Here is a 14,268-nt window from a genome sequence, read left to right on the forward strand (position 1 = left end):
GTCTCAAGATGTGGAAAGGTAACGTGGTGGGGGTTAGGGTTGGGGGGGAAATAGTGGTACAAAGAAAAAAGTTTGTCTTTTTACAAGAAAAAAAGCAAATGGAATATTGTTTTCTTATTCAATGAAAATAAAGAATTGGGCGGTACCTCATAAAAATTGTAATGTTAAAAAAAATTGGTTATTCATTTATTTATTTATTTATTTATTTATTTATTTATTTATTTATTTATTTATTTATTTATTTATTGGTAGATAGTAGACTGGATTTTCACTGATGAAATGTCAATATTTCATTCACTGACTGAAAAGATTGTTCCAACATTCCCACCTTTTTGAGGGGTGCCTTTTTTAGTGAAGTGGGGATACGCTTTTGTACAATATTACGCACACTCTACATTTTTGGGCTTTCTTCGACATCTCGTTTTTTAAGAAATGGTGAAGCAGCTATGTGTCTCTGTGCGGCATTTCGCTAGCACACCATCCACAAACGGTGTGTGTAATTGTATGTGCGTGTGTGCGTGCACACAGATAGCAAAGGCAGCACAATCGCGCTTCCTCCGCCTTTCACAAACACTCGCATCACTTGCCTTGTCTCTCTTTCTCTCTTCCTTGGTGACACCTCGTGCACTTCTGAAGGGGGCAACAAACAAGTTGATGACGTAGCTTTGGGAGCTGCTGAACGGCACACCGTAATAAGCCGTTAAAGGACACAGCAGGGCTGGGGGGGGAAAAAAAACACACACATTAGTTTGCGTTAAAACTTGACTTCCGTTTGTCTTTAAAAAAATATAGATATAAGTCTTAAATTACATTGAGAGAACAGAGACGGCAAATGTGGCCGTCTCCTGCGGTTATTAGTAAATATAATAACGCAAATGAGACACACGCAGGCTGGGCCTCAATTGAGTTGACTGAAGTTCGTTAAGCCATTACTCCCTGAATCTCATTTCAAGTCTGGGCTGCTCTTTACATTTGTAAAAGTAGCATAACAGCGTGGAGTGTTTTCAAACAGCTCATTTTAAATGTATTTTTCGGGTTTGTGGTACAAAGCAGGTACGTTCATTTATTTTTTTCTTCAATTTTCCAAAGTGCTGCCTTTGCTATTTAAAAATAGCATTATACTACATTGCAATGATGAACTACATTTGAAGGTATTAATAATATCAATAATTATAAATAATAATAAATTTGCAATGTCTCAGCATCATACTAATTAAAACATCAAGTCAGCTCCTGTCTAAAGTGACTCGCTTCAGCAACGCTGCCGACTCAACTTACAAGCTTGTATTTCTTCATAAAGTGGCCGGGGTGTTTATTTATTCAACTACGGAGAGGTAGGGATACGCCATTTTTATTGGGAAGTCATATAGAGTCATACAGATGCAAACAAAGAAGAGTTTCACAAATAAGTGACTAAATAAGTAGTAGTCCTAAAAATACTTATATACCTGTGAGTTTTGTTATATTGTCTGAAACTCTGCCATAGAAATGCTATGTGTTAGCCACTTGATGGTGTTTTCCATGATGTGTACAAATAACCCCCGAAAGGTCACTTTTGTGCAAACCACACCAGAAACCGAACCTCATTCAACTAATAAAAGGTGCAGAAAAGTGAACCAAATCAAAGTTGATGGCCGAGGATGTTTATGACCTCCCTGGGTGCATGAACTCCTCAAGCTCAAGCAAAGATGCCAGCTATCAGGAGATTAGTCAAAATATCCTGTCAAGGTCCAATCGAGTCGGGTGGCTGAGATTACGCACACACACGCGTGCACACACACACACACACACACACACACACACACACGCGTGACTCCTGACTGGAGTGTTGCATGTCTCCCTTGTCAGCCAGATGCAGATTAGAAGTGACCGGCGGTACCATCAGAGAGCGGCGCCTGCCTCGTGTTTTCCGGTGAAGCATGCGTCCAGACACATCTGCAAGCAGTTGACTGGGCCTTTTCCTGCCGCTCTGTTCCTGAGAGGTCTGGAAGGGCGACGCTCCGATGCTGACCTTATTGTGCCCCGCCTGTCACTTAACCTTCGTGTTCCATGTCAGCTCCCCTGCCGCCGACGTTCAAGCCGCGCAGACTCTGATGCAGAACACAACACGACACCAGCGCCGTTTAAAGTGGCCGACCTCGAACGTGGCGAAGAGGCGGCCAACGAGTAATTGAAAGGCGTGTGAACTAATTCCAGCTTGCCTCGTGGTTTCTATAGAGAAGTGGCAGCTGCTGTCTTGAAAAGCGGCGGTCACCGACAAATGGGCCGTACAGAGATGGAACAAAAAATAAGAGACAGAAGAAGAGCCGACGACTTCCAGGAAAAAGAGAGCTACATTTAGGAGTCGGTAGTAGCAGTTAAAAGACAATTTTACCGCCCGCGCGGCGTAATATGTGGCAAAAGCCTCCAAAGTTAGCCTCCAAAGTTAATCCGGGCATATCCTACCGAAAATTCAAGTGGAGTTCATAACAGCTGGACTCCTTTCCCAGCTCATCAGTACGGCACTAATTCGATAAAGAATACAAGACTTATATTGTCCGGCAACATATTTTTTTGTTTTGCTCAAAGGATGGATGCTAATTAGCGCTAGCATCCAGCTAGTGGCACGTGTCTTTGGCAGTTCTTTGGGTTGAAAAGAACTCAACATCTCATATCTTGATAAACTTTTGTCGGGTCAAAAGTCAAGTCAAGGCAACGCTACATTTGTTTTTAAGCTAGTCTATTAAAATAATTTTTACTTTTGCCCCGTAACGTGTCTGTTGTTGTAAGGGCTGAATCTCAAACCCCCGGAAAACATACACGACTTCTCGCCCAAAGTGTTTATGATCCCGACCCTTTGAAACCAAGCGCGTCACCGTGATAAACTGTTTCAAAAAGTTTACATTTTCTTTGCCTCTAGAGCCTAAGAAACACAAGCTCGTGCTGTATAAATCTGTCAGGGGCTGCAGAGTTGAGCGTATACAGAGTCCTGATTTACACGTTCCAGATGGGAGATTACAGGACGGCGGCGTTGGCTCTTCTTCGTGCGCCCACTTCCACCAAAGAGCCTTTGAGCGCTAACGTCTTCAAACATTGTCTTTTTGCCGGAGACGCCCTGCTGCCAAAAAACTGCCAACATTTTGAGCCAGAAGGACGGACATCCAGAACATGAATGGTGAAAATATCACAAAATTTCGCCTTAGCTTGACCACAATAAGACATTGTTGATGATGTATTCAGACATTTCTGCACACCCGTCTCCTGGGCAACCTTGCATAATAACAATTTGCAGAAACAAAGGACTTACACAGACTAAAAGAGACGCTCAATTGGACAAAACTTGTGTGTGTGTTTATGCTTATGCGGTGTAGGCAGCATGCTTTCCTCCCCGAGGCTCTCGCCCGGGGTGCGTAAACAGTGATCCTATGGTGCCGGGCAGAACAATTCAGTGTCAGGGAAAAGGTCAGCCATCGCTGCTCGGCTCCATCGGGTCAGAGAGGGGAGCATGAAGAAAAAAAAGCAACAGAAAAAAGGGGGCTAAAGTGGCGAGGGCCCGGAGAATATGTTTCCAATAGACCCTCGTCAGGCCGCGTTAGCATCTGCGTCCAACACGTGCACCGCGGGGATCGTGACCCTCCGCTTCCCCTTCCCTTGCACTCCCCGGCGGGCTGAGCGGCCTGCAAGGTCACCACATGGACCAACGAGGCACAATATAAAGTGACCCCCAGCAACTGGCCTACGCATAAGCCCCCACCCACCCCCCTTTCCCCTCCAACACCCCTTGGACATTTCCAGGGAGCACTAGAGTACTAGCTCATCGCTGGCAGGGTCACTGTCAAGCCGTAAAATCACACCGGGGCCAGAGGCGTGGCCCGAGCGGGTGGAATGGGGCGAGGGTACGCCCGCAGCGCCGACGCGTTGATCAACGCCGACGCTCGCCGTCCTGTCGGCCGTCATCACGGGAGGAGCGCGGCGAGCTCGGGGTAAACACGGACGGAGCGGCGAGACCTTTACGCTGCTTTTACCTGCAGTAACCGGAGCCGCGTGTGGCATTCTAAGATCTAACGCGACCTGATGGCATTGCAGAGAGGATAACCATCACTTGGAAAATGTTGCCGCTGTGGGGCCGCGTTGGAAAGATGAACTTTCTGGATCACTGTTGAAAAAAAAAAAGACTCCTGCTGTGGGATCTATATTGACGTCGCAATGTTAATTTTGGGGTTCGATTCCCATGGTTGAATTTTTTTTTACAGAAAATAATATATCTTTCGTCATTTAACATATAAGTTTTCGTAACATTTAATATCCAACCTGAATATCCACCTGTCAATTTGTGAGGCAATTCATGATGTCTCAATTCTATTGATGTCATTTTTGCAAAGTCAAAATCTTTGTTTTGGCTTAGAGGTTCGAGGAGATAAATAAATAGCAGACTACTCAAATCTGATGGGCAGATATTTTATATCCGATGCTAAATCGTCTGTAATGTCGGTTGTAATCATTTTCCAAATCGATCAAAGACATCGCAAAATAAAATGCTACGGCAAGTTGATTTCACTTACTCATCAATGTGCCTCTTCTGGATTTCAAGGCGACTGCATTTGATTATCTCTCGTTATTTTTCTACTATTAGTCATTTCCTAATGATGTCGTCAATGTCATCATCCTCACTATTAAAAGGCTCGTCGCAAACAACACAAGATGTCAAATAATGAGGAGGTATCGAGGTAAGAAACATATTCTTCCGCTTGACAGGGGGAAAATAATTAATAATTAGGAAGGAACGCTTCATTTAATTAGTCTTTTTGTTAAGACAATGAAGGGAGATGAGCTTGCATGGGAAGATGTGATTTTCAATGCATGACAATAACGGGAGGATGGGGGGGGGAGGAGAAAAGAACAACATCCCGGGCTAATTTGAATACAGTCCTATTAGTCTAATGACCAGAGTCTGTGATCACTACTCATCACCATTAATGCCACAACTCTCCTTTGCTCGCATTGCCCAAGGCCCGACTTTTTCCCCTTAGCCCACATTCGGCCGGGGAACCAACGCGTTTCCCCTTCCGCTACACATGAAATGTGACATGGAGACACTAATGTATGTGGAAAGGGGACGGAAAGCCGGGATGCTGAGACACCGCGCCCTCCTCCTTTCGCGGCTAATGATATGACGTGCCACACGGAAACTGAAGAAAAAAAAAAAAAAGCACACACAACCTTTCGTGGTTAAAAGCTATCAGCGGCGAGGCACGCTTTTCTCTAAACGCGCTAATAGGTGCACCTAACGAGCTTTGACCTCCCGTCCGCCGGCGTCCCGGACCATATTGACATCAGGATGATGAAGATGCGGCGGCACTGCGTTCAAATGAGTTGGAAGATTGCAAAAAAATAAAAAATAAATTCGCATTTGCAGTTGCATGATTTGCTCCCGTTTTCTGCTTCACAATGCACAACGGCCGCTTATTATTTTAAACACATGCTTTGGATATAAACAAGTCATGCGACTTGCCGCGATTGGGGAAAAAATACTCTTGGGAAAGCTTCTGGAAATTGTGATACATGCAGAGATGAGTGGAGGAATGTCAGAGGGAGCTTAAGATTGAAATTTTGGAACACTTTCTGGCACGCTGGTCAACGCAGAGGAAATAAGTCAGTTTCACGGCTAATCATAAAAAATCTTGGGGAATGTTTTTCAGAGTCAGAGTCAGCTTTATTTTAATTAACAACCCTTAGCTGTTATACAACTGTAGCTTGATCGATTTTCTCTAAACATTTTAAACCAAACTGGGGCCCAAATAAAATGTCATGGTGTATTTATCACATTCGTATGACCTTGCGCACACAAGTTCCCTCTCGTCTGAGTCGCGACTGATTGAAATCCTCTCATATGTGTCATCAAGGGCAAAACACGGATGAAAGAAAACCTCAGCCGTTATTACAGCATCAAATGAGCATTGAAGTCATTTGGACGAGCGACGACCCCCCCCACTTCGCACATACCGGCAGCACATGACAAAACAAACAGGTCAGCGAGCATGAGGTGAAAACATGAAAGTCACACGTCTAATGCCCGGCATCATCGTCACCCGGCGCCATTCCACTCGGCCGGACAAAGTGGCACAGCTGGCAGAGAAAAGAGCAGGCGCAAAGCAGGCAAGAGTGTTAAATGACCCACGGTGCTCAACAACCTTGGTGACTGGGGAAGGCCAGCACTAATTAACGCCAGGCGGCCATTTTGGCTGTCAGGGGGAATCGTCACTGTGGGGGGAGGAGCGGGGGAAGGCCAGTCCTTGGATTCACCCCTGTGGTCGTCCTCGTCACTCGCCGTAGACTATTTTTCACCCCCATCCTCTAACCAACCGCTCACGCCAGCCTGAACCCCCCCCCCCCCCCCCCCCCGCCTATGCTAATGAGAAGAACATTTGTCCGAGGAAAAGGCCGAGTACAACTGTGTCAATCAAAACGCTGACCTTTCACTTTGTTTCTGCACTCGCCACACATTTCGACACCTCAGGAACTTCAAAAAGGGTCACAGGGGCCAGACAATTAGCCCTAGCTAGCGCCATAAACGTTAGCAATGCGAACTTCCAATGTGTGACAATGCCACTACACCTGATTTGGACGTCTCAGTGCAACAAAATGAGTTCCAGTTACTCGTCATGTTAGCTCGCCCTCATCAATCAGACTGTTGCTGCGCAAAGTGCGGGAGGCAGCCGTGGTCTCTGCGTGAGTGCTGGAAGCAAGAACATCTTCCGCAGCCAAACACGTCTATCAATCATTCTTCCCGATTCTGACACGCCGCCTCCGAAAACCCGAACGTCGTGTCGCCTTCCGCAGACGATCCGCTGCTATCGCATGACGCGGTAGGATTCGTATTCATCGCCGGCAATTTATGGATTCATTTATCAGCCGCTTTCCTATTTGTTTCTTTTAATCTGCCCCGCGGGTGCGAGCGTGGCCTTGGCCAGCCACCAGCGCCGGAGCTTTATTCCTCTTCACACAGGCCGAGTGTTAACGCCGCTGGCCAAGTTCACAGATTTGACTGACTGTAGACTTAATGCCGCTTGCCTTGTTTTCAGCACTTGTCCCTCCAGATTTGCCACCCTGGCTGCACAATTTCCTCCAATTCTAATTATTCATCAGCTCGTTATGCCCGTGCCTGGGCGCCTCCCCTAATTAGAGGCGACGCGGGCTTGGGTCCCGGGCTAGCCCCGAGTGAGGGAACCAGTTCCGAACCAGTCTGCGGCGTGCGCCCGTGGACGACTGGGTAAGTGCCAGGCTCTCGGAGTACGCGAGTTAGAGGAAGGGCCCGTCTTGACAGTGTGATTTGACGCCGCTTCACACACCATCATACTGCGGTGCCCCATATCTGTTAGCATCACCGCTAGTTGTTTATAGCTACGTCTTTGTTTCACTGGTGTTATGTATTGCCGCATGAGTGTGAAGTTTTTTTTTTTTTTCTTTATGTAGATTTGTTTAATGCCGTCAAGTCGGGGTGCTGAGAACAGTGTCAGTGGGCAGTGTAGACAAGCGTGAATTATTAAATCATTGTTCCCTAATTAACATCAGCCCCCCCCCCCCCCCCACTCCTCCTTCCCTTAGACGCAGAATAGCCTCTCGGGCTAAGAACAATAGAGTGTGCCTGTGGTTATTTAAATGAACATTTTCCGCAAACAGAAACAAACAATGGTCCCTTGTTCGCGTCCACTGACACAGCTGTTTATATTAACATGTTTTGTTTTTGCTGCAGAAGCAGTAGTAGCGTTAGCTAATCGATGAAACCGTCACGTGTCGAAAAAAAATAAGACACAAGTAACTCTATTGTTCTCAGGCCAGTCCAAAACTGCAACACACTGTATCAATTTAACATAATAGTGACATAATGCTTACCTGCCTGGTTTATGTTGTATTTTTAGAAAAAATAATGCTTGGCAAAAAGCGCTTTTAAATATTTGTGGATATTGGGCCTTATTTGAGGGCAGATGTAAAACCAGCTATACAGCTCACATTGTTAGCATCTTAGCATGTTGTAAACATCGTCGGAAGTGTTTGACGGTCGAGTTGTTCTCCACGCCTCGGCGGGTAAACAACATTTTCAGTGACCTAAAACACAGCTTGCGTGCAGACATAAAGCCGAAACGTGGAGGGAAAAGGTACCTTCTTAAAAATACCCGCGTTCGTGACGACGTGACCTGAGCCTCGGGAATTTAACGCGACCCCGTGTGTCATCTTTGCACCTACATTTGCACATTAGCCGATGTGTCAAGTGTAGTAATTCTTTGTGCCGTCCAGCCCCCCCCTGCTCATTTTCTCACAAATCTGCGGTCGAAAAAATTCAGGACTCACGCTAATGCATATTCATTAGCCCCCTAATGCTAAGACTCACCTATTAATATAACCAAATACATTACATGCATAGACGGTGCTGTGCTAATTAAATCCCTGTGTGTGAGCGCAGAAATATGTAATGCTGACATTTAGTCAAGGGAGATTTGGGGGAGATGAGGAGAAATTCTAGCGCTGGGCTGGAGCCGGGCCCGAGGCGAGCTGGCAGACAAAAGGACAGCGGCAGGCGGCGAGTCGGAGATCGGGAGCGGCGGAAAGGTCATCTCCGTGAAAAGGCTAACGCGTCAGTGCTTTTGTTCCCGGCCCTCGGAACATATGTTTGGCCCTCCTCCACGGCTGCCCCCCCCCCCCCTTCCCCCCGCTATCGGGATGAAATCTAACCTCCAGCCCTCGTTGCAAAACATAAGATGAGACACTCCGCACATGCACAAACACACACGCGGCGACGCACGTTGGTGCAGCGCTTATGTTGCGACACAACAGTTGTTTTGGATAAATTGCCCGATCGCTCACGCCGGCGGAAAGCGACACCGTCCGAGAGCACCTGTCTGATTCTGCGCGCATAAATCCAGATAAGCTGGACCTTAACGAGCATGCAGTGAGTGAAGAGTCCAAATCGGCACCTTTTTTTTTTTTTGTAGACTGATGTGATGGTTGTTCCGTGTACGCCTCATGAGTCTCACTCGAGCTCGTTTAGTGCCGTTTCTCACGAGAGCTGAAGAGGAACATCTTTGGAAGAATATCTGCAACAAAAAAAAAAAAAAAAGTCTCAATTTCCAAATGAAAAACTGTTGACAGGATGTTGCGCACAAACGACTGAAGGGATCAACCTTGGCCAATGAAAATAACCCCTGTGGCGGAAGTAATAAAATATCAGTAATCTAATCTTTGGTTAGCCAAATGTGGAGCTCCAGCCATGAGTTTGTGCAGCGGGGAAATGAGGCAACCACAGGGGAAACATGTTGGCAAGACTTCTTTCACCTCAAACAGTGAAAAAGGTGAACTGCTGGTTTATCACCCCTGGACTTGCTCTTCCTCCCTCGACAACAAATCCGAGGCACAGAAGACAGTATTTTCAAACAGGGCGTAAGAAGGAGGAGGGGCGAGGGAGGGTCATCAATTTTCCCCCAAACTGCCTTCATATCCGAATATTTTTTTTAAAAGGTTCTTCCTCAAGGCAGCTTTAAGAGGTTGTCTCAAGTAACCACATTCCAGCACTGGTTTTTACATCTTGGGTAACTTCACACCTGGAGAAAAATGCACGGAAGTGAGAACATGACATGTTCCCCAACACCTGCATGAAGCTTGAATAGCTTGTGGCATCATCGGAAACCGGCAGAGGGTGGGTAGGTTTCAAATTCTTTGCCGCAATCATGTGCACGCGGCGGCTCAATCTCCATAACGGGACGATTTTGTTTTTGTTGTAATTTGATCCGTTTTGATAAACTATAAAAAGAAAAATTGGACATTTCTCCAGTTCTGATTATTCCTTGCTGTCCAGCAGGCAAGCCAACTATCCAACAGTGTCAGTCTGCATCAGGTGAGGCCATAGTGACGTTCAAAGTGTGTGTATGTGTCTTCTTGTCTGTGTGTGTCAAGGAAGGAGAAAGGACTCGAGGTCGTTCTCGTTAGCGGAATGAGAGCCACTGTCACTTCTAGATTGTAATGAGTTGCCAGACAACTTGCATCTCAGCTCTCTTAAACAACACACTCCTCCCCCACCCCGCCCCCCCCTGTTACACCAAGTGCATGTGCCAAACACAGTGACCCACATTGACATAAAGTCCTGGATGACACTTTGGACCGGTCCGGCCACTATTCATAGCTCGGCGCTGGTCAACGCAGTCAAATCAGGTGGAGAGCGAGAAAACAGCAAATGCTGCGTGACAACTGTTTGCCTCTCTATCGTCTATTCCTGGGCATGTTTGCGCTTTGGTCCATTTTGTGTCTGAGAAATCACCACCGGTGCCACATGGGTCCTTAACATACACACACACACACGCGCACACAGACACTCGGCCGTCGTGAAAAAATCATGCCGTCGAATGGAAAACAACACCGGAGAAAGGGGCGGATAAATAAATGATGGTGTCAGGGCAGAGTGCGAATAGCAGCCGTGAGGATGCGAAAGGAGAGGAAGGCAAAGTGATTAAGGCTCCAGAGCGCCGGCGATAGGCCTCTTCCTGGTGGTCTCTGCGGACCCCGCAGATGAGGCTGAGAGCGGGCAGACGGGACAGGCAAGCTCTCAGGCTGTCGCCGCCAGTGATGCCCGACCCAGGAGACCACGCGAGATGGGAAAAAACTCATAAAAGCTATTATTGCGCAGATGGTTTGTGCTCTTTTGCCTTCAAAAAAAAAAAAAAAAAAGAAAAAAATCCGAGCAGCTCTCGGCCGGTGGCGTTCACATCCACTCAGGCTCATCTCGGAAACGGTGGCTATGTTTGCAGATCTGCGTGCGTCTCAAAGAATCGCCTCGGCGACTCCCAGGGAGCGCCCGCTTAATTCCTTGGGCACTAATTCTGCGGACATGCTGCCGCTTGCCGCTCAAAAGGAAGCTATCTCACAATCAGGGCGTGAAATGCTAAAGAGCTTCCAGCCAATGCGCCTGCTTGTGTGGCGTTTTCTCACAACTAGTGTTCATTTGACATTTAGTAAATCATTACTGCAGCCGTGCCTTTAAGCAAGAGACGCACACATAAACGTGGTGCAAGGGAAAAAAATCATCTAGACACACACACACGTGCAACCTTTATTAACACTGTTAACATGTGAGGTGACCTGATTTCATTCATTGCCAAAATGACACATTAAACCGAGAAGTGTGTGATCAACGCCCCTGCAGCCTGCCTGCTGTCAGCTTATAAAAAAAAAAAAAAAGCGAGGAAATATTAGTTTATATTTAGCAGGACAGTGTTCCCCTGCAACATTGCGATTTATGTGTATTAAATGATCTCCAAATCGCTCCGACTCGACCTGCTTGGAACACATACATCAGATTGGTAAAGCGGTATCGGTGTCGTAGTATCGGCACACATATTCGAGTCTGATGACAAACGTCCACACTTTTTGCATGTATGTTTTCATAAATAAAAAAAATTCCAATGGAGGCTCAGAAGGCCCCGTCAGGCTTTCACACGTCTCCCGCATGTGCTAAGCTTCGTCGCGGCCCCTCTAATCATCGGCAGGCTGAGGGTTGAAAGCTGATAAAAAGCCAAGCGATACGGCGGCCGCTCATCTCTCCACTCGCCTCTCGTCTCCGCCGACAGCTGATGGATGGCTGATGGCGAGAGATTCACGGCTGAGCGATTGCAGATGGACGCGAGACATTTCTAATGTCTGGCAGTATGGGGAATTTTGGCGCAACACTTAGTGACCTGCAAAGGTGACACTCTTTACACTCAGTGGCCACAATATTGACGGATGTCAAACTCGAGGCCCGAGGGACATTTGGGAGTCTACGAGGTCTCCTGCCCGCACACAATTTCTAAAATGCTTTTCCCCTCTACGCTAACCTTTCACTTTATTACAAAAGAACGTTGCTGTTTTGTCCACACGGAATGTTCTTGCTCCTCACTTTACGAGTCCAGATCCATACGCAAATGCGGCTGACCATTCTAAAAAGGCACCTGTAACCCTTTTGTTCCATGCATCACAATGTTTTGTAGCAATGCTTTAAGCCTGTTGTCTGCTTCATTATCTCGCAAAGAGCTTCTAATGTCTCATCACTGCACTCACACGCATCCTCTTTTTTAATCCATAACCTCTTAAGGCGGCCATAACGACCTCGGACGGTCAAAAAAAAACCCGTAAAAGGTAGCGACGGCGTGCCTACGCGTTTGGTATGCACGTTTTTTTTCATATCAATGAGTGCACCGGGTGGAGTGGAGCAATATCCACCATCAATTAAAGATGGAACAAGGAAGCAACCGTCGCGCTAATGTCGGCCTTGAGAGGCTGAGCAGGGCAATCGATAGCATTAGAATAAGATATTGTTCGTGTGACACGTGAAAAAGCAATTTTGATTGGCGGCGCCAGCAAATAAACGCAAAGCAAAACATTTCAACTGTTTGGTTAAAATGGTTTTCTGTAACGATTGGCCGCAGGAGGACCCACATGAGCCTCGGCGGTAAGTCTCCAGTGATTGTTTTGTTTTTTTGCATGGCACGTGTTTGCTGGGATGACACGGGACCGGCGTGACGCCCTTTCAAGGTTTTTTGTTTTTGCACGGCGGTGGCTCGCCGTGACGGTGGGACTTTGAAGTGTGCCGTCGCCGCCGGCTCCGTGTTTGCGCTGTTATAATTGATGACAGCGTAAGAAATTAGCTATTTTTTTAAATCGTTATTTTGGATAGCGATGTGAGGGTGCTCTCTCTCTCTCTATCCACACACACACACATGCGCACACACACGCACACGCACACACACACACACACACACACACACACACACGAGTGTCCTGGCATGGCACTCGTATCTCAATACATCACTGCACTCGAGTGAGTCCAACGACGAGAGACAGGTTCCTTGTGTGTTTTAACATACTTGGCCAATAAAGATGATTCTGATTCAGATTTCCTTAGTTATACAAATATGCAAATGGCGCTTCACTTTTCCCAAGTCATTGAGACACAGAGCCAAGACACACACGCGCGCGCTAACTCCGTCTTTGGCCGTTTGCCTCCGAGCGCTTTGACTTGCTCGGGCTGATATTACAAATTCAAACTCTGCCGGAGCCTCGGCCTACCTTGACGCTCGCCTGCCCCGACACCTCAGCGGAGACGAACGCTGAGACGACGCCAGGGCGAGGCGAGCTTGCCCGGCGTCTTCTCGCCTGACAGCCAACATGTTTATTATTGGTGGGCGTCCCACGCTCGTGAAGAAGGGGCAGGCGACGGTTCTTGCCATGCCCGAGGCGGGATGGAGGCAGACGAGGTGGGGAGACGCTACAACAACTCACACGACATTGACCTATCGCGTTCCCCCTCGGGGTGTCAATGAGTTGGAACGAGGGGGTTAAGCCAATCTCCGCTGTGGTGGAACTAAGCAGGAATAGGCGAGGGAAAAGACGAGGAAAGGATGTTATGAAGATGATTGTAAGAGGGCAAACGCTGTGTTGTCAGGGGGTCGTTGATGTAGCGAAGGCTATTTTTGAAATCATACCACTTTGGGTGAGATACGGCTCACTCGGGGACATACCAAAGCCGCAGGTGGTGCTAAAACTCCAAACAAGAAATTCTATTTAGGTCAAAATTAGAAATAGTTAAAGAAACAACAAAATGGCCGATAACAGCAACATAGAACCGCTAAAGCACAGCTGACGGACAAACTGTTAACTGTGTTGTTTGGCAGCATTTGAACGCTATTGCGAGCACGCTAGCTAGCTAATTTTCTAGGGCGTTATTTTCAATCATTTTAACACCAAGCGCATTTCTCCTGTCGTCTTTTGTTGGTTCTGTGTGAATGGGTACTTCAACAAAATAAGTTGACATGCCGCCCAATACATAAATATATATCTTATTTTTGTTATGTGTGTTTCCAATTTCCAATGGCAACATGACGCGCAAGTTAGAGTTTGGCGTAGAGGCACACACGTGGGCGTCGAGAATGAAAACCCGTGTTTGTGAACTCAATATCGCGACCTCTGACCTGCGCCATGCTGTGCGGCGGTAGCCTTTCTTGTTACATTTTATAGGGTCAGGAGTTCACAGTCCATCCATCAACGTCTCAAGCGGCGTGAAGCTTATTTTTAGCCGAACCGAAAAGACTTGAAGCAGATGAATAGGGAGAAGATTTATAGTTTTGGTCACCTAAATCTCAACAAAAACGGGCTCCCCCCACGTCCCCTTCCCTCCGCTACTTGACCCAAATGAGTCGGTGCCAATGTTGCACTCGCCCTCCGGGGTCAAAAAGCAGCAGTCCCCAGGGGCACGGTGATATTATT

The 14,268-nt window shown here is 47.1% G+C and overlaps 1 long non-coding RNA gene across 4 annotated transcripts in view; it reads right to left on the reverse strand.

The window, feature by feature from the left end:
- Window positions 1–591: 591 nt before the first annotated feature.
- Window positions 592–14,268, reverse strand: part of LOC133163725 (uncharacterized) — a 95,934-nt gene continuing 82,257 nt past the window's right edge. For all 4 annotated transcript variants that reach the window (XR_009716438.1, XR_009716437.1, XR_009716440.1 and 1 more), the window contains 2 exons: window positions 8,952–9,071; window positions 592–718 (listed from right to left, as the gene is read on the reverse strand). This is a non-coding gene — a long non-coding RNA (uncharacterized LOC133163725). The remainder of the gene's footprint in view (window positions 719–8,951; window positions 9,072–14,268) is intronic.

Source organism: Syngnathus typhle, linkage group LG12 (genome assembly GCF_033458585.1).
Source record: "Syngnathus typhle isolate RoL2023-S1 ecotype Sweden linkage group LG12, RoL_Styp_1.0, whole genome shotgun sequence".
Taxonomy (NCBI): Eukaryota; Metazoa; Chordata; class Actinopteri; order Syngnathiformes; family Syngnathidae; genus Syngnathus; species Syngnathus typhle.